The sequence below is a fragment of the Neopelma chrysocephalum genome, unplaced genomic scaffold (assembly GCF_003984885.1).
Source record: "Neopelma chrysocephalum unplaced genomic scaffold, ASM398488v2 Primary Assembly neopelma1_97116, whole genome shotgun sequence".
Lineage (NCBI taxonomy): Eukaryota > Metazoa > Chordata > Aves > Passeriformes > Pipridae > Neopelma > Neopelma chrysocephalum.
Window position 1 is genome coordinate 2,630,527 of NW_020925758.1, and position 20,459 is coordinate 2,650,985.

The window sequence follows — 20,459 nt, forward strand, 5'->3', positions numbered from 1 at the left end:
CGTCACCACTCTGGTGTGACCTTGCTGAGTGACTGATGGACCAAAGTGTTTCTGAGTCAGTCCAGCCAGGAGAACCTGCCCCCAGGCATTGCCAACAAGGTACCTACTTTGTCCAACAGCAAGAAATCTGAAGAGTATAGAGTCCCCTGCCATTAGTAACACCTTATCCCCACTTTGCTGTGGGGGCTCTGCATGGGTTGCTTTTCCCGTTTTTACTTCTTAACATCGTAATTTACTTGGACTGGAAGCACTTAGCACCAAAGACAAACCTGAGAACCAGACAGATAACCAACCTACAAGAGACTTCACTCTCCTTCTGTAAAGTCTAACCCAAGATATCCTTGCACTCTCCACCAAGACCCTGAACAGGGCTACAGGAGGTCTGAAGCTCCGACTCTCCTCCAGCACAAGCCTCACACTGAACTGCACACTAAAGAATAACTTATATGTTTATACACCTTGCTTTCACAGCACGGTGCTTGTAGGCTAGAGGCTCAAGTTCCTTCTTCTGATTCACTCCTTGAGCGAGTCAAACTGTTTATTTGAACTCGAATCCACATGAGGTGCAGAACAGCTCAGGCTTCAGCTCAGTGCCAGCTGCACTCCCATTGTCTGCCATATAAAAGCAGGTATCCTGGCATGGACACGGGAGGCACGAAATACAGAAGAGGACAAAACACTGCTTTTGTAAGACACCTGCAGAAAAAAAGAGCATTAATGCAACAGCAAAAGGAGGGGGAAAAAAAAAAAAGCAGATCTATATTTTGCTTTTCTTCCCTGTTGTCCTTTCTCTGGATCCCTTTACCTCTCGCCTTTTTGAGGTTAGGGACAGAAGAAGCAGCCTCTTCACATTCAGCCTTTCCTCCATTCTCCACACTTCTGTATTTAATCCATGCCCTTCTGCAGATTTTTAACTTCCGATGCCTGAAGCTCAGCCAAAATCTCTTATTAAAAGAAGTTGGCTCTTCACCTGCTGAACTACAAAAAAAATTAAAAAGCAATCTCATGAGAAATACAGAGCTCCTGGGAATCCTAGAATGATTTGTGTTGGAAGGGGCTTTAAAGATCATCTAGTTCTACCCACCCTGCCATGCGCAGAAACACCAGACCAGGTTGTTCCAAGCCTTGTCCAACCTGGCCTTGGACACTTCCAGGGACCCAGGGGCAGCCACAGCTTCTCTGAGCAACCTGTGCCAGGGCCTCACCACCCTCACGGCCAAGAATATCCCATCTAACCCTGCCCTCTGACAACTGAAGGCTATTAATATAGCCATTAATTTAAGGCTGCTCATTTTCTCTGGGCTCCTAAACTGAAAACCTGTTGGTACAAAGTCAGACCTGCGCTTTTCATCAGCAGGAATCCCCCAGCTGAAAATCAAGGCAGTGAAGGAAATCCTGTTGAGCCTGCCAGGTGTGTGAGCACTGGACCAAAGCACTAAGGTGGTGCATCCAAGACTTGATGCACGTGCACTCTTCCAGGCAAGGTGCATTAAAGGTTCCTTGACTCTTTTCTTCAAGAACGAGTCCAGACCTTGTTGACTGGCACAGCAAATAATTTCGGTAACTATTTCGCTCATGTAGGAGTTCTCTGTCATTCCAGGCAAGTGGAGTATCCACTGCATGAGGTATTTTCTGCCACCAACACCACATTCAGAAACGTCCCACACATGAGCAGCAACTCACAGAAAGGAGCAACGGCAAGGAAGAGCTCCAGGCTTTGGGAAAGGAGTTCCTGGACACAGGTTTTTGATGTTTGAGGTATAATATAAATGTATTCCCTTGCAAGCATGATGAGCTCTGCTCAAGATCACATCCAAGGAGCAACAGCCCCTGGAGTGCAGTAGAGAACAAATGGGCTCTGACAGGGTATTTGGCTGCTACATTAGTATTAATCCCCTCAGCAGCTAAACTGTGGGAGGCTCATGAAACCTCTGCCTTTTCCCCACTGTATCAGTGAAAGGTCTTCAGCAATTTCCATCCAAGCAACTGTGCTTTGTGAATAACGGGACCATTCACAGAGTATAATTTTATGACCTCATTCAGGCAATTTTAGCCAAATTGTGTTTTCTCTTTTGAAGTGCAGCCCTTGGTGAGGCGAAATTGTTCACAGCCACAGAAGCAACAAAAATACACATTTTTTATTTCCACAGTCTGGGGGGGTTTTGTGTCATTTATTTCCAAAATACCTGCTGTCCATCAGAACAATGCTTCTCCTCTGACAGAGCCTATAAGCATCACTCAAAGACCATGGTATCTCACAAGAGTTCAGTGGAAAACAAGAGGAAAAACTCCCTGGGTAGGTATCTGAAGTTTTCCCATCTGAGGATGGGAGTGGATTAACTGAGAGGAAATTAAATAAGCTCTAAGGTCTCAGCTCACTGCTGGTACAAGCAGGTGCAAATCCCAACACAGAGCCAAAGCCACATCCACAACATCTCTCTGAAGGCAGCATGATTATCACCGTAGGAAACATCACAGAATGGTTTGGGTTGGAAGGGACCTTAAGCTTCATCTCATTCCACCCCCTGCCATGGGCAGGGACAGCTTCCACTATCCCAGGTTGCTCCAAGCCCCATCCAACCTGGCCTTGGTCACTTCCAGGGATGGGGCAGCCACAACTTCTTTGGGCAACCTGTGCCAGGGTTTGAGTGCACACCAGGATGTAGGGAAGAGTCCTTCAATCTCTTGGGGCAAAATAGTCACCAGAATTAAGGTGGGACAGCACTGAGGCAGTTTGGTGAAGAAGAAAACCAAGAAACAGTTATCCTGGATCTATGTCCCATTGCTTTCCCAGTTTTCCTCTACATCTGCATCCCTTTGCCTGTTTCATCTCACAAGGTGAGCTCTCCAAATGCTGCATCCTGCAGTTCTCTGAGCCTCGAGTCCTACCTGCTGCCAGGACCTACCTACAGTGAAGAGGCTGGCCTCCCATCTTCTATTTCCTTTCCACCCCAAAAATTTAATATGAGGTTTTGCTTCATGCCAAGATCTGCATCTGAAGTAATCCTGTTCCACTTATCACAAACACTGTCACAACCAAAGCATAAAAAAGAAGAGAGGAACAGAGATGGAGACACAGAGAGAGATCCCCCTCCTGGCATGTATCTGAGACAGGAACCACTCTTGTGCCTGTAGACCAGCAGGAAGGTATCCACCAGCTGAAGAAGGGACACCAAAAATGACAGCATGGTAGGTTTTTAAGGACAAAACAGGGGAAAACCACGGCCACGATACAAGCAGCTACTTTCCAAGCTACTTAAGGCAGATTAAAACACAGGAACAGCTTCTTGGCTGGCCCCTGCCTGCAGTAGACCAGCAATAGAATTTGAACAAAACCCTGGTTGCGTTCCAGGTCTGATGCATTTAGGGAAGTTGTGTGTTGTCCCTGAAAGACCCTACCACCCCAGGCACAGCACACACTCTCACAGACACCCTTTGGCTCTCACAGTTACTAAATTTACTAGAAAAACTAAACAAAGCTGTACTTCCCAGCAATAAAATCCTTTTCTGATGGCATCACTGCAGACCCCACTCATGGATTAATCCAGAGGCTGCCCATTACCTATTAATTAGAGGACATTATTACGCAAATAATGAAAATGGATTAAACCCTCACTTAGTAATCTAATACAGTCTCTTCCTCGCTGTTCTCGAATACACCCCAGGCAAGCAGCTACAATTTTTGAATCATAAAAGTGACAATCTATGGGCTGACACTTCTTTAAAGGATATCTTTAACATCAAAATAAAGTAAAACTGTCTTGTCCCCCGAGTACACCAGCAATAATGAGTTGTTAACCCAATCTCCCCCAGCCTTCTGGGTTGAGGGAGATGGGACGTTTCCTTCCCAGAAATCTCATCCCAGGGGATCCCAGGATGCTTCTCCCCGTCGAGCATATCTGGGCACCCACAGTCCTGGCCAGATGTATCTCTGGCCTTCACCCAAAGCAGCCTTATGGGAAATACAGAGCCCCTGGGAATCACAGAACCATAGAATCTTCTGGGTTGGAAGGGTCCTTTAAAGGTCATCTAGTCCAAATTCCTCTGCAATGGGCAGGGACATCTTCAACTAGATCAGGTTCAGAGCTGGTCTCGAGTGTTTTCAGGGATGGGGCACACACCACCTCTCTGGGCAACATTGGGAGGCACCATTTCATCCCTCTTCTTTCTCCTCCCAACAGCCACCTACCCATGCTCTCTGTACTGCAGGGAGCAGATGGCACCTCCTAAACCACATCCTCCTCCTGAGATGCAGCATCTCCCCTGGCTGCCAGGTGGTTTTCCTGACAGCGTGTGTGTGTTTTACATCACTCCACAGACCCGCAGCACAGCTCCGAGATGGCTTTTGAGAGCCACGCTCACTGTCACACTGTGGCAAAACCACCCTTTGGCTCACATTTTGCCCCTTGCACTTCTTTTTTCTAGCAGAGAGGGACCTCTCTTTTCCCTGGGGCTGTGTGTGTGTGCAGAGCCAGGGCTGGGAGTGCTCTGCACCACCGATGTCATCGCCCGCCCAACGCGAGGGACGGAGGCCGAATGCCTTGTTTTGCAGCTCTTGGCGTGACTCAGAACGGCCTGGGAATTACATCTGGAATAAGTGATTAAAAAACCCTGACTACTCCTCCATTACCACGCAGGGATGGCGCTCCCAGCAGAGCCATCAGAGCTGCACCCTCGCAAATGACAGCAAAATTAGGGGTGCTGCCCGGTGAGGATGAATTACACCAGCGGTACTGAGAGCTCCTGCTCCTCCAGACTGTCCCCTGAGTATGTGGAGATGGGAATAAGGGCTTGGAAAACCCAGTGATTGGAGGGGAATCACCCAGCCTGCATTTAATGGTGCTCTGAACCCCAGCACACAGTCACTTCCTGCAAAAAGCCCTTCTCCAAGAGGCCAGTCTCCTCCTGGCCAGCATTTGCAGGCAGTAGCTGCTTGGAAAAACCTTCACAGGCATGGCAGGCATTTTGAGATGGAGGTGCCCAGACCCTCAATCATATTTTATATCTATCCCAAGCGTTAAAATATGCAGCTTGGGTTTTCTTGGTAGGGAGGGAATCCTGGTGGGAAGAAGGAAACAGGATGATTTCAGAGGAATAAATGAAGAGCAGAGGAAGGGTTTGAAGGGGAAGGGAGGAGGCCTTTTGACTAAAAGCAAAAAAAAAAAACCAGCAAAAATAACTTGCTCAGATGGTCTCCTGGGGATTTGGGGCCCTAAAATTTCAGCCACCTCCGCCTACAAAGAAGCAAAGAAGCCAAAGCATCAGAGAGACCTGAAAGATCTACCCCTGTGGTCACTAGTCCACAGGCATCAGCTGGCTTTACAAATCACTATCACAAGGAGTAGATGGCAAATTCCCTCCTATTTTTCTGGAAAGCTCCACACTGCTGCAGCCCCATCTTTCCAGGTGCCCCATAAACCTCACAGAGCTTGGGAGAAAAGCACCATTTCTGATCCCCCAGTTGGGAAAAAGAGCACAGGAATTCAATTACCAGATAAACACACTTAAGCCTATGTGCTTGGGTAGTCCCCCAGATGGGATTAACTCACAGGCTTCATAGCTGAGGACCAGGTGCACGGGGATTCCAGCCCTTATTTAGGTACCCACCAAAATCAGTTTAATGTGTCTCAGTCTAGAGTGGCTTGGTCAAGGTCGTGCATGGAGCCTGAGCAGAACTCACACCATGGAAGTCACCAGAAATTCATTGTGAAGAGCCCACAGAGGATTTAAAGGGGAAAATAAAACCACTCTCCCTCTCAGATCTGATTCAATTTGCATTAATCCAACCCTGTTCTGTTCTAAAACCCCAACCCATCCAAGCAGCTGGATCTCAAGCCTTGCCCTTTGCTCATTAGCAGAAATTAGCACCACAACAAACATTCAGCTCCAGTCTCCCACCAGATGGGACTGAGCCATGTGCTCCTCCCTTGTGCTGCCCATTCCAAGTCCTCTCTGGAGCCACTCCCATCTGCTGCCAACTACATCGTACATGATCATCCCACCTCCTGACTGATTAATAATCATTAAGGCTGAAAAAGCCCTCCAAGACCATCAGGGCTACCCTCTGACTGATCCCCACCTTGTCACCCAGCCCAGAGCACTGAGTGCCACATCCAGTCGTTCCTGGGACATCTCCAGGGCTGGGGACTCCAACACCTCCCTGGGCAGCCCCTTCCAATGCTTAACAACCCTCTCCATGAAGGTGGACACTCCTTGGCTGTAGTTAGGTTAACTGGATGGCCAGCAGCCTAAGGTTCCCCATCTCTTTTTCACTGCCCCCAAAACTCTTTCACTGACCTCTTTCATTCCAGGTGATTATCCCACCCACCCCGATTTGTCTCTGCGTTCTATAAAGTTTGAAAAGATCAAAATAACAATCTCTGGGGCCCAGAGGAAAACCCAAGCCATCCCTTGTTTTGAACTTTGTAAAAGTTTTATGAGGCAATAATCTAAAAGTCTGGATGGTTGATGCAAGTCAGGGTCATTTCACTGCAGACTTTAACATCTTCCCCCTCCTTACGGAGGGAAACATCAGAAGAACCACAGCTACTGGCTTTGGGCACTGGCTGAAGTTGTATCACTACAATTACCCATCCATACTACAGAGAGGTCCACAGACCTTGCCAAGAGGGCATATTATCATGCTAGGCCAGCCACTGCTGCTTTACTTGCAACATCAAAGACAATCCCTGCCCTGGAAAAGAAAGGAGATGCTCCACCAACACGGCAGTGGAAACACAAAACCTGGAGGGACCTGTTGTGGTCACACAGGGAGGCAGTGGCTAAAGGACCCAGGTGGGCCCCCAGGGGTACCCCCACCTCCTGGGATGCATTTCAGTCCTCAACATCAGCTTTTTGCTACCTGTCCTCACCTCACTTCCCCCCACAGGCTGACTTGTCTGTAGATACCTGAAGTGTGGGGATCAGCAGCATTCCCATCTGCACATAAGAGCTGACTGATGCCAGGATCCAGGAGGCATCACAGAGGGGTTTGAGTTTGGAGCGACATTTAAAAATCATCTAATTCAAACCCCTGCTATGAACACGGACAGCTTCAATGAGATCCCCACCTAATCCGGCCTGGAATGTTGCCAGGGATGGAGCATCCATTACCTCTCTGGGCAACCTGTGCCAGTGTTTTACCAGCCTGATTGTAAAAACCTTCCTCCTTGCATCTAGTTTAAATGGACCATCTTTCAGCCTAAAATCCATACCCCTCGTGATATTGCAACAGGCCCTGCTAGAACTGTCCCCATCTTTCTCGTAGCCCCTTTAGGAGCTAGAAGGGGCTCTAAGGTCTCCCTGGAGCCTTCTCTTCTCCAGGCTGAACAACCCCAACTCTCTCAGCCTTTCCTCGTGGGAGAGGTGCTCCATCTTACCTACAGTCCCCTGCGAGCCAAGGTGATCTCAGCAAACTCCAGGACGTGGCAGAGGGACACATAACAGTCTGTGCCGTGGGACAGTGGTCCAACATGAGTAAAAAAGTGTGTGCAAGTGTGCTTGTGAGTGCCTTTGTGATTGTGTGGGCACATATTGTGCAGCCACCTCCTCCCAGACTCATATGTGCATCTTCCCACCTCCTCCAACACCAAGCACAGCCCTGCCTGGATGTAAATCCACACCAACTCCAACACCTTCATCGCCCATCTCTGTCCTTCTGCCCACTTGGGCACCACAGAATGGGAAATGGCCTCGAAATAATTACTATAATTACAGCTTTGTAGGTCTTAAATGTAGCAAAGAAAGACAGTCCTCCTCTTCACGACATTCCCAGTATGACATATCACAACAAACAGCCCAAGGGAAATCTGTGGAGATGGACATAAATGTTTTAATGTGCTCATGATAAAGCTTCTCAGTACTTACTGTCCACTGCCAAGAAACTGGGCTGCTCCCCACACTTGCATCACTGCCCAGGCATGCATCCTCACCTGTTGTACACCAGGAGTCCTGCAAAATCCACCTGCTCTCAGGAGTATTTATGACTTCACGCTAAAAGAAGGCTATGTTCCTTTTCTGTTCCATTTAAAATAAAATAAAAAAATTAGAGAGTGGACAGACAGCTACGAATTTCTGAGGTTTGACAGCCCATAATCAGGGATGAACCCGCCCGAAATAGAAGGAAACAACCAGGAAACAAGCCCCTGAACTGTTTCACATTCATTTTTAGCAAGCAAACCAGGTGAGCGCAGCAACTGCTATTTACCCTCTGAGTCACGGGAAACAGCACCCAAAACAGAGGCCTTGCCCAAAAAAAAAAAAAATTATACAGACGATTTGAGGCAAGTCTCAGGGCTTGCAAGTTCCCTGCGAAATCCAGGCTTGGGATAAAGAGGAGCTCCAGGGCTGAGGTCAGGCTGCTGCTGGAGCACCTGCACTTAGCAACGCATCATTGACCGAATTCTGCCCGGGGCATCAAAGCCCCACAGACGTCACCGGCTGCACAGTCTGGCCCAGTAACCCGTAATTTCTCTGTAATCAGAAGCAACAGGGTGAGAGTTTTAGTGGCCATACATAATTCATGTCTCCTGGCACGGCTGGGGAAGCGGGAGATGAACACCACAGCCGGCAGCAAGGAATGGGACACCCTCCATCACCAAAGGCGAGCTCCAAGCGCCCCGCAGCACCCCAAAGGAAGCTGGGAGAGTATCCTCCCTTCTCTCCCTGCTCCCCTGCAGTGTACCACAGCTTTTTCCCCGTGTTCCCCATGCAGCGGTAACACATGGATAGCTTCACTGAGGCTGGTACCTACATGCTCGTGGGTGTCTGCTGCTCCACAGCAGGGACTAGGGCTGAGCATCCTGGTCCCACACAGCCCCCCCTCCCTCACAGAGTGTGAAAAAAGCCAGTTGAGTAGTTGATCAGCTGTAAGCACCATTCAGTACTCCAAGTATGACACGCCCCACACCCTCAAGGTCTCTGTGGTAGTTTGAGAATACCCTATGGAGTTGCTCCCTTGCTACTTATTTTCTCACTCCTATTGCCAGTCCACCATCGGCCTCATCATGATCATCACAGCTTGTCTCCTGCTATTTGACCTCCAGTAGGCACCCCCAGGCACCAGATCCAGCCCTCACCCCTGCTGTGACCCCCCCCTTATCCGCACACCCAGGGAAGCTGATTTTATTCCACTTTTCCATTTATTCTCCCTTGTGTGTTCTTCCCCAGCCCACTCTGATCTTTCCCTTACTCCACTCTTGGTTTTGGACATCCCTGGAAACTCCTGAAGCAAAACTTATACCAAGTTTTATACTACTCCAAAACACGCTTCTCCCTAAAACTATAATAAACTCACTCTACCAAGGGCAATCACACCCTTCAGCTCCCACAGCTTTCCAAAAAGAGATTTCCTCACCTGGACACCCATGGGTGAGTTTCACACCAGGGCCAAAGCTCTACCAGGTCCCTTCCACATGCAGAGTCTCAACTCCACTGTCACAGGAGCTAAACTGGAAGCACCTACCAGGGACTCCTTCCTCTGTTTTATATCAAAAAGACACAGGGCTGAGAACAGAAATAATCCAGGTCCACCCATCCAGGACACTGACCATGGTGCCACCAGGTCACACTTGGTGAAGCAGAAGCTGCTGCTCCTTCAAAGGAGCCAAGGATGCTCGTTGTGGCAGCTGCAACCCAAGCACCAGCAGCAGGAACCTTCTGCTGGAAAAGAGCAGCCAGTACAACACCCCAGAAATGGGGATTAGGTCATGCTGCAGCCAAAATATCTGGGTTTCTCTGGGACGAGGGCTCTCCACCTGGCACGCAGTCTCCACCGATCTCCAGTGATCGCATAAATATCAGCCCTGATTGAACTGCACAGGGCATGACATTTACCACCAGGATGTAACCTTTGCATACATCTCCTTCAAGTGATTAGTGCTGAGCACACCCCGTGCCATTTAGCCATCACTGCTGAATGATGATCAGATTAAGCCATGACAGAGCTGACGAAAAATGTGTGAACAGAGTACGTGGGGAGCACCAGCCAGCGCTTCCCAGCCCGACAAGGAGCCAAGGGCAGTGGGGGGAGCAAGGAGAGTATCAGGATTTGAGGTTGCCTAAGCAGAGCAGACCAGGCAGTCAACATTGAGTGACATTTGCCACTGCAAATCCTGCCAGTAAGGTAAGAGAATGCTCTTCTGACAAGCACCTTGGGCTGTAAACCTCAGCACATCTGGGGAAGGTCGGCAGCCAGCATGTGGAAGAGATGAGGGCAGAAGGCACAAATTGGGAACCATTGGAAAATCTCTGCAAGAACTGGTTTCCTACAGAAAACAGGAGCTCTAGCAACAGCCCTCTTCGCACAGAGAGCTTAAAGTGCTACTCAGGAGATCTGTTTTCAGAAATTTCACTCAAAAATTGAGGTCTAGTCTTGGAGAGGAAGACTAACGTATCTCAAACCTTGCTAAGGCCACACCTATCTGCTCAGAGGACAGGAAATGAGACCCTTCCCAGGCCACCAACAGCATCACTTACTTTCTCCCTTTCTTGTTCTGAACCTGTGCAGCCTGACAGTTACCACACAACTTCTTCAATCCCCCTGCCACCTACCCAAGGTGCAGCAAGGGGTGAGTCCCACACGCTGACTGCGGTGCGAGCCCCTGGAATGATCTTGGTCAGACCATGTGTCATTCCTCATGTCACTTGCATGCATGATTGATGGGGAGACCCAAGGAGAGGAAGAGGATTTCAGAGGGGAAAAACACGGTGACAGCTCCTCAGCTTGAATAATCTTCACTGCCACTGTCACCAGCCACGGGGCCACCACTGGCTCTCCCCTTACATGTTCCTCCTCAGTCCCAAGACCAGGCACACACAAACACTTCTGGCTCCCCAGCAAAGACAGGAGCTTTGGGAAGTGCACCATGCAGCAACACCTCCAAAAGACCTGTGTCCTTCACCCCACTCCATGTCCTGGGATACCAGCACCCAACACACACAAAATACAGCCCCGAGTCCAAAAAAACAGTCTATTACCTAAACCCTCCATCCCCTCCCCACACACAGAGCAGATCACAGACATCACTCTCCAGGGCATGTTTGGTATAGGGCTATAGGGGGTTAAACTTTATGTGCTCAAACCCAACATTTTAAACCCAAAAAAGGAGGTGGAGGGGTGGGAACATGTGCCATACCCCAAGCTCTGCACTCCTATATTCAGGGAGATCTCACCTGAATTCTTATACAAACCTACCCGAGCCCCCGAGAAAATTAAAATAAAAAACTAAGGAAGCGAAAATAAAACCTGATAAAATTAAAATTAAATCTAACAAAAAAAAAATTAAAATAAAACCTTAGAAAATTAAAACAAAAACTACCTCCTGCAATCTGACGGTCCCTGGATCAGTTGCTGTACGTCCTCGGGAGTTTTTGGGGAGGACACCTCCACACCAGGAAATAATCAACCGTGTCAAAATGACTGCACCCCATCTTCTGCCTGCAAGAGCTCCGGCTGGTGGGATTTTTTTCCTACAGCAGTTTGACTCAGAGGTCTGGCCAGACTCGCAGCTCTCAAATTCGTTTAATAAATCATCTCCTAACCCCGCCCAGAAGCAAAAGGCAAATCTGTGTCTCCCAGGCACCTCCTCATTGGACTAACGTGCCTCTTGCTAATGACCCTGCGAGGAATAGCACGGCTCGAGTGACGTGTTTATGAAGATAAATATTTTAACTTCACAGTTAGCGCTGTAAACTCGTTCCAGACGGAGAGTCTCTTAAGTTGGTTCCAGGAGAAAATGCCTCGATAATTAATTTTTCTCCTTTTTTTTTTTTAATTTTTTTTTTAAGGCTATGAAATATTAATTGCAGTGAAAACACGTAGCAGTGTCTTTCAGGTGCAATTAGTAGCTGCCGGTGGACGAAAAAAAAACCTGGCTGGTGAAGCCCGGGGAAGGGATGAGAGTGATTTCTCCCCTCGGCAGAGGGAATGCAGCGCTCTGCCCTATCTAATCTCACTATAGCAACGGGAAGACCTTGGCAACCCTGATCTTTACAGTTATTAAGATGGGAGCGGGAAGAGTCGGGAGCACAGTGCCGAGGGATGCTCAGCCAAGAGGCTGACTGCTGAGGAAATAAAGCATCCTCTCTCACTCGGAGGGGGGTGAAGGGTCTGCCAAGCTCTCGGAGGGGTGGAGACAGGAGCCCAGGGCCGGCTCCCCAAAACTTTCTTGTGGTGGCTTTTTATGCCGAAGGGGAGACACGCATTTCCCCACCACACCCTGGAGAAGGCTCTGCTGCTCCTGTAGCAGAGGAGGCCACGGAGATGCTCCGAGGGCTGGAGCCCCTCTGCTCTGGAGACAGGCTGGGAGAGCTGGGGGTGTTCAGCTTGGAGAAGAGAAAGTTCCAGGGAGACCTGAGACCCCCTCCCAGCACCTAAGAGGGACTTATAAGAAAGACGGGGACAAACTTTTCAGCAGGGCCAATTGCAAAAGGACAAGGAGTGATGGTTTTAAACTTAGAAAGGGTAGATTTAGACTAAACAGAAGAATGTATTTTTTCATGCTGAGGGTGGTAAGGCACTGGCACAGGTTACCCAGAGAAGTCATGGACACCCCATTCCTGGAAACATTCTAGGTTAGGCTGGACAGGGCTCTGAGCAACCTGATCTAGTTGAAGATGTCCTTCCTCACAGCAGAGGCTTGGAGTAGATGGTCTCCCAACTCAAACCATTCTGTAATTCCCCAATTCCCCAAAAGTTCCGAGAAGGAGATGCTGCTCTCAGGATGAGCAGCCAGATGCCCTCCCTCAGCCCCCAGATTCAGCCATGAGGACGTGCCCAGACAGGATGGGGACAAGGAGGCTCCCCCCTGACTGCCACCCTGCCTGGGGCTGGCACAGACCTGCCCCGCTGCCACCTCGGCACTGCCTCCAGAGATTGCTCGCTCTCGGCTCCCGCCGGGATGATTCACCCTCAAATGCAAAGGCATGAAGTGCTCAGATCAGTTTATTGCAAAATACTACATCTTGGGGACTGCCTGGCCCAGAGCCACTTCAGTCCTGGGCTCCCAGACAGCGGGGACAGCCCCAGGGTTAACCTGGATGCCCCTCCAGCTCCTGGCCATAGCTTGGTCACAACCTGGACGGAGCAGAGAGCTGCAGGAATTCTCCCCTCTTCAAGAGGAGCAGTTCACTAAGACCTCATTAGAAGTCCTGCACCACCCTTTAAAAGGGTTGCTAGGCTCTGCAAAGCCAGACCCTGCAGCTCACAGACCAGCCCTGAACATCACCCACCCACTCTGTTCCATCATCTCGTCATGACAGACACCCACCAGAACAGGCTACTGACTCAGGAGGACTGGCTGGGGGCTCTCCAAGGACAAATTGCTCCTACTACCATCCACACTGCTAGTAGAATAATAATAATAACCCACAATAAACTTTGAGGTACCATGAGTCAGTCTTTTTGGTGGTAGAATATGTATTTCTCTCTAGCACTGCTCTTGGCACATCAAAATCCTGGAATCACCCTGCCTGCTCTACTACCAATTTCCACACAAATTCAGCTGTTTCTTTTCTTCCAGCAACTGGATTAGCCACAAGTTTCTTCATCAGCCTCTGAAACACCGCCCCACAACCTAACCCTGCATAGGTGCACATCCCCAGCTCACAGCCCTTGCTCTCCACGTTCTGTTTACTCCCCACCAAGACTTTCCTCACCACCAAAGTCCCCAGCTGACCCTCAACCACACTCCTCATGATCCCAGTGTTAACTTGTCCAGAACTTTACCAGCACTACAATATAAAGTAGACAATTGGGTCAATTCCAGATGGAATTGGATGCTGATAGGCATTCGTTTCATCCCAAGAAGAGAGGAAGCTGCCACCACTTCACTTAGCTCTACTGGGTGGAAAATGTCAGGGTAGACAGTGTTAAAATATCATTATGAATGGAGGAGCAGCAGGAAAAAAGGTTAGATTAGACAAAGTAATTGGAATTCCATTCAGCAAAGGACGGTGTGTAAAACTCAAATCTATGATCCCCACCCTTCAGTCAGCTCTTCAGATCCTGTATATTAGCCAAGCTACTTGGACCTCTGCTGACAGTCACCAACCTGGATAGATCCAAGCACTCAGGACCCTTCTGAGTGTTCAACAGTGGTTTTGCTTGCTTCTACTTTTTAATTTTTTGACTGGGCTGGAGAGCACCTCAATCAAAACATGCACGGTGCCCTTTAGTGCACATTAAAGCCGAAAGCTACGGGAGACAAATGTCAAGATTTTAGTAATTAGACCTCGTCTGGTCAAAACCAGCGCCACTGCCACCCTCCCTGTGTGCCCTCTGCCCAGGCAGGGGTCATGGGTGCCAGACCCCGTGCCAGCTGTCCCAGCAGTGGGAACTTGGGGGATGGCTGCCAGGTGGAACGGCGGCAGTAAATCAAAATACAGCGAGACAGTTTGTCATCCCAAGAGGCCGTTTCAGCCTCAGACACCCGCCAGCACTAGATACCAGGAGGCTCTTTATCTTGTCACCGGTGACTAAGAGCATCCACGGCATGACGGTACCACGAAAATACAGGTGACGGGAAATGGCCCTTTTCCAAGGAGGATGGATCTTTTATTACAGTTCTGTTTATCTCCTGCGTTGCTAAAGAGAAAGCCCATGAAGCATGCGATCCTTTCAGGTTCTCTGAATCCACTTAGATTTTATCTCTGGAGCTGGAGCTTTCCAGGAATGAAATAGCTGCAAGACACAGCGTGGATGAAACGAAACCAAATAGAGAGTCTCCAACATGAAAGGCAAACTAAAAGGATGACAGCACTAGTTATACGGAAGGAGAAACGAGGAGGAAAGGAAATTAAAAGCAATTAAAGGGAATTAATTAGAAGGTATGATGGAACTATGAAAGAGGAAAAACAGCTATGCAGAGTTCACTAAATACCCCCAAACTTTTAATTGTCGCACTTGGAACTGCAAGCCCTGGAGGTTCAAAACCCCTCTGGCAGTTTCCAAATTAAAAAAAAAAAAAAAATTTCCCATGGCTTAAACAAATCACTTCTTTGCCTCTAAGTCTGAATGGCGAACAAGATTCTGAGCTTCTCCTCCAAACCATGAAGGTTGAAGTGCATCCTGCTCTCCCCTTCAGTCCACCAACCAAAGTGGACAACCCACACCAGCACATGGTACCAGGACCTTCAAGCAGAGTTGATGCTTCTGTCCCAAGCATTGGGCTGCATTATTTCCATCAAACCAATGTTCCTGGTAGTTTTCATAGGGCCCTGGGGGTCTGTGCTTGAAGTCACCAGGATGAGACAAGCTGCTGGGTTAGTCCTGGGAGGGATGGCTGTCAGCTGGAGCATCTCACCTTTATTGAAATGCACTGCCTGCATTTCCAACTAAAATCTAACAGTCCTTTTTATAGGATCCCAGAATGCTTTGGATTGGAAGGGATCTTAAAGCTCATCTCATTCCACCCCCCTGCCATGGGCAGGGACACCTTTCACTAGACCAGGTTGCTCCAAGCCCCATCCAACCTGGCCTTGGACACTTCCAGGGATCCAGGGGCAGACACAGCTTCTCTGGGCAACCTGTGCCAAGGCCTCCCCACCCTCACAGACAAGAATTTCTTCTCAATCTCTAATCTAAATTTCGCACCCATCAGTTTAAAACCCACTCATCTTTCCCAGTTCTGAACCCGAATGAGGCTCTAAATCAAAACGTTGCCACGAAAAGGGCTGCAGAAAGCAGGAGCCCCTGGTCTTTCCAGACCTTCCCTTTGCCAACTGCCTTTGTTTTAACCCTGACAAGTAAAAAAGTTTCCCCTGGAGATCAAAAAGTCCTTTATTAAGGGAATAGTGTTGATGGCTGGGAGGAACGACAAGAGGTCATAAAAAAAGCAGGCAGACACTGTTTGTCTTGGCCTCCTGGATATGTATTATTTTCCTGGGATGCAAGCTCCAGCCCCACGCTGAAAGCAAGGATGCCTGAAACAGAGACAGGGCTGCCTTGCCAACGTGGAGTTTGTTTCGGAAGAAACTCACCCGGCATTTCCGTGCAGGAAGGAGACAGTGGGGCTGCAAAGCCAGAGCTGCTGGATGGTGCTTGGAAAGCACCAGCCAAACCCTTCAAGCCTGGGGTGCGTGCACAGGGTCCATGCAGCACCCCAAAAACATCCAGATGGGGAGATGGGCAAAGTCTAAAGCTCCCTATGGTCTTCCCACGTTCTCCATCCATCCATCCATGCTCAACTCCATCAGCTGCAAGGTAGGTCGTGTATAGGGTTACAGGGGCTGTGCAAAAGGCTCTGCCTCCATCCCCTGCACCAGCTCTGCCGCCCCCCCTCCACTCTGCTGTCTCCAGAAACCCACAAAGTCCTGATTGTGTTTAATTAAGTGACCTCACGCTGATTTACACAACAATAACCGTGCTTCCAAACATGCCAGCTTCAGGCAGCTTGCTCCACTGACAAAAACCCGCTGCTCCCATGAAAGGGAGAACTTCATTATCAGTTACCCAAAACAACTCAGAATTAATAAGATATCTTCTCTGTATTAAAGGCACAGTTAATGTGACACAACGATCCACCCATTTTCAACCCCAGTCCAGGGAGGATTTTTTTTTTTTAATTTTTTTTTTTTTGCTTGCAAGACGGGCTGTTTCATGCTTTGAAGTTAATTGTGACTATTTTGCTTTATACATCACTTACTCAGGAAGTTACGAGCCTCCCAGATCTCCCCGGTTTATTTGGGACCGAGGTTTGAAAGTCACAGCTGTCTCAGGCCCAGCTTCCATTAGGGAGATTAATCTTCCCCGAGATGTGTCTGTGGGAAGGTCTGAATCACAGGGCTGGATCCTGCTGTCGGTTACGCGGCGTTAAAGGAATTGCAAGAAGGGGAGGAAAAGCAAAGCTGGGCAGGACCGATGAGCATCAAATCTCCTGCTGTGGGACCAGACAGGGACGTTTGGGACATTTGAGCTGAGTATTTATGCCCCATGCCCTGCTCCAGTGCTGGATCCGCCAGGCACCAGGGCAAGTCAATAAAATTAATAGCAGTAATCAAACTGCGTTTGGAAAAGCCGAAGGGGCATCAACCAGCGGCCGTGCCTACGTGATGGGATGGGAAAGCTTCAGCTGCTGGTCCCTGGCGATGCCCACGGAGACCCACTGCTGCTCTGGGGTGTGACACGGCATCTGTGCCAGCCTCCACCCCTAAATTAGGGGAACCTCTCATTCCTCAGTGCTAAAACAACTCAAATAACAAAGCAACGAGGGAACAGCCCATCCCATGGCAAACACGAGGCGTTGCTGGGACAAGCAGCTCGTGAACAAACCCCTGCAAACAGCCTGCACCTCCTTCCCCCCGCCAGCCCTCCCAGCTCGCCATCCATCCACAGGAGAAAAATAATTTAGCTTTGGGCTTTTAGTTAAAAGAGAAGAGCAATGAATCAGGTCTTGCCATCCCTCCCAAGCAGCACATTGAGAACACAGGTGGCACCTACACAGGATCACAGGCCAATTCAAAGCAAACCCTGAAGAGTCACCAGGTAGTTCTCAGATACTCCTACACACACAGACACCAAAGGGACAGAAGGAACTGCCTGGCAGGGGAGGGACTGGAACAGCTCCAGGGCTGCACTTGTGGGGGAGCTGGTACTAAGTGAAGGGCTGCACTTGTGGGGGAGTTGGTACTAAGAGGTACCAGAATAAAAAAGCCTTCTGCCTGGCTCTGCTGCCTGCAACATACAGGTAAATACAAACCAAGAGCAGGTTTTGTGCTGCTGCAGAATCTGATGAACGGCTTTTTTAGGTGCACCTCCAAAGGCAGAGGACTTTTCAGCAATGGCCAGCCTGAAAACTGAGGAGAGAGTCGTGTGTGGTGAGGTTCTGCTGCAGGTAAATGCAAGGAGAGCATCACCACTGCAACACCTTGTCTGGAACCAGGCGTGGAATGGGCTGGTGGTCTTCAATCAGCTGCAAGCCACTGCAGCAAGGCTCTGGGGTCTGTAACACTCATTTTGGTTTGGGCTTTCTGCCTGCTGAGTCAGGGTGCTTTGTGAATTAGCCCATCTCCTACAGGGGCCCAGGGCAGGAATTCAAGGGATACAACTCAACTGCACCTGCAGCAAACACTGTCGCAGTCAGAATTTCAGGGAACCTGCAATGGACCAACATTACTTTTTCCTTATAAAAACAGCAGAAATCAGCTAACGAATTAAAAGGCTGCAGCCAATAAGTGATTAGCATACACTTCCCACTGCATGAGACTATCATGGCCAAAATAACTATAAACCTCCTATTTAAAAGCACAGTCTCCACAGAATTACTCTGCCTCGGGCTCCATTGAGTTTGCAGCGCCCTGTATTTGTTTCCCAGCTGAGACAGTTGCAAGTTAAGCGTTCGATGGTGTTGTTGCTGCTACAGGGGTTGTGCAGCTAAATAATTCAGTAACCAATTACTGTTTAACAATATCCCTCCCCATCATTCCAGCGTTGATCCATCATCCCAGGCCAAGAGACTCCAGCAGAAAGGAGTCATCAAGAAGCCTCCACGTGATGTAAAGACATTGACTTGTGCACTTCTGTGTAATATACAACTTATTGATCAAAAGACAAGGCCTACGATGCATTTTATTGCATGCTAAATGAGGGCTGTAATGAATTGCTGCTTGCCTCTGGGTCATGTGTTTGATTGCCACCTAAGCAAACTGGTGAGGGCAAAAGGTCCTGTCTATGGGATGGGTCCTTGCTGAAATGACCTGCTGATCAGCTCACAAAAAACAGAAAGCAGGACAGTCCAATGCTCGTTCTGTGCCCAGACCAGGAAATGTGGATTTCTTCCCCATCCCCAAAATGCACAAGACACAACTGTAGTCGATGCTTTCACCAACAGCATCAAGGCCACCACCCTCCAGCAAGGGCAACCAGTGCTCTCTAGCTCAGATTCTCCTCTCCACTCAGGACCTCATCTTCCCAGTCTGTCACTGTGCCTGGATTGAGACTTAAAAATACAGCTGATTTCTCTTTTAGAGGCTCACAGACACACAGCACACATGGCCAGCTGCCCTTTCGGCTACAAGGCCAGGGCTGAACCTGTTCTTCACGCAGGGCATCCCCAGAGCTCACCCAGTCCCCCATCACCGTGGCTCTGCAGAAAAACACGCCTGGTTTTCAAAGATACCCCCTCCTGCCTACTTGGTTCCTCCTTCGCACGGCTTTCTTCTGCACAGCTATAAAAGGGTGTGAGAAAACTTGGAAAGGAAACCCTGGGTGGTACAGACAACTGGAACAAGGAGCAATCTGTGCCCGGGGCAGGGGAGGGGGTGGCAGAGCCCACACGGTGCCAGGCTGAATGGCTGCCGGGGAGGAAATGACACACCACACTATCCTGCTTTTGTCCAGGGGCGAGACCAAAACGCTCCAAAGGAAAAAAAAAAAAAAAAAAAAAAAAGAAGAAGAAGAAAAACCAAAAAGGGATTATTCTGGCTCCTGTTTCTCCCTCCTCTGCCCTCCCCACCACCCCCGTGCAGGCTGCAGGTGACTGCCTGCGCGTCCTCGCTCCGCTGGACCGTGGGGCATCGTGATCCGAGCGGCATCTGGTTTGGTTTAGCATCGGGCTTACACTTTTATGCTTCTCGGGTTTCTCCCTGCTTTTTAATTAGGAATCACGGCCACGAACCCGCCCGGCCCCGGGTTTGGCCGGCTGGCAGTGCCCGGGTGCAGGAACACCCCGCTCCGCTGCTCCCGCGGCGCGTTGCCAGGGAAAGGCTGTGGGCAGGGAGGAGCAGGCAGTGTCCTCCAGCTCTGCCTGCACCCCAGCACGCCAGCCCACGCTGGTGGCTCTCCCCAGACCCCATCTCCCGAAAGGCTGTGACTCCAGCAGCATTCTGGCTGCGCTACCCCAGAAAATACAGCCTTAAAAGCTTTTCAGCCTCGTCGTTCCAAAGAAAAAGCTCAAAAACGTGGTGGTTTCCAACCCCCCGCTCTTACCTCTGCTGTGCCCAACGTGCAGATGTGTTCCCTCCTGCTCCTCTATCACTGGTCCTTCCTTCACATGCTGAAACGTTTCCCTAGAGTCCATCACTGGGATGATCCCTTTCTCAAGGGCTTGTCTCCTTCCTCCCTCCAGCTGAGGCTCATTCTCAGGTCAGGTTTTTCACCTGCAGCTCATGAACCATCTCCCAAATGCCCCACCCCACAGTATCACATTTTTATTTTGAGTCTCTCTCTGCTTCCTGTTGTTTTGGTGTCTCATCCATCGTAAAAGGACCAGAACTGACACTTTACTCCTCAGCCAAAACTCCCTCTGTATCTGGGCCACTCCTCACTTCAGGCATAATGAAAACAAGCAAGGCACAAATGCTATTCTCTTATAAATCAAAAAGCTTGCCCTGGAAGGAACCCAAAATCTCTATCATGTATACACATAGCGATGGTGTATCTTATGAAAAACAAAAACCTCAGAGGAATCCCAACTAAACAACTATCCACAGACACAAGTTCTCCTCCTATATCACATAGGCAC

At 49.3% G+C, this 20,459-nt stretch overlaps 1 protein-coding gene across 5 annotated transcripts in view; it reads right to left on the reverse strand.

Moving 5' to 3' along the window:
- Window positions 1-8,297, reverse strand: part of ZBTB7C (zinc finger and BTB domain containing 7C) — a 126,059-nt gene extending 117,762 nt beyond the window's left edge. The window contains exons 1-3 of one of the 5 annotated variants that reach the window (XR_003532292.1): window positions 7,932-8,012; window positions 806-978; window positions 524-696 (exon numbers count right to left, since the gene is read on the reverse strand). The gene's annotated coding sequence lies outside the window, so the exon portion shown is untranslated. Of the gene's footprint in view, window positions 1-523; window positions 697-805; window positions 979-7,866; window positions 8,017-8,206 lie in introns of those variants that run through there. The other 4 variants (XR_003532293.1, XR_003532291.1, XR_003532295.1 and 1 more) reach the window with 4 other exon arrangements.
- Window positions 8,298-20,459: the final 12,162 nt, after the last annotated feature.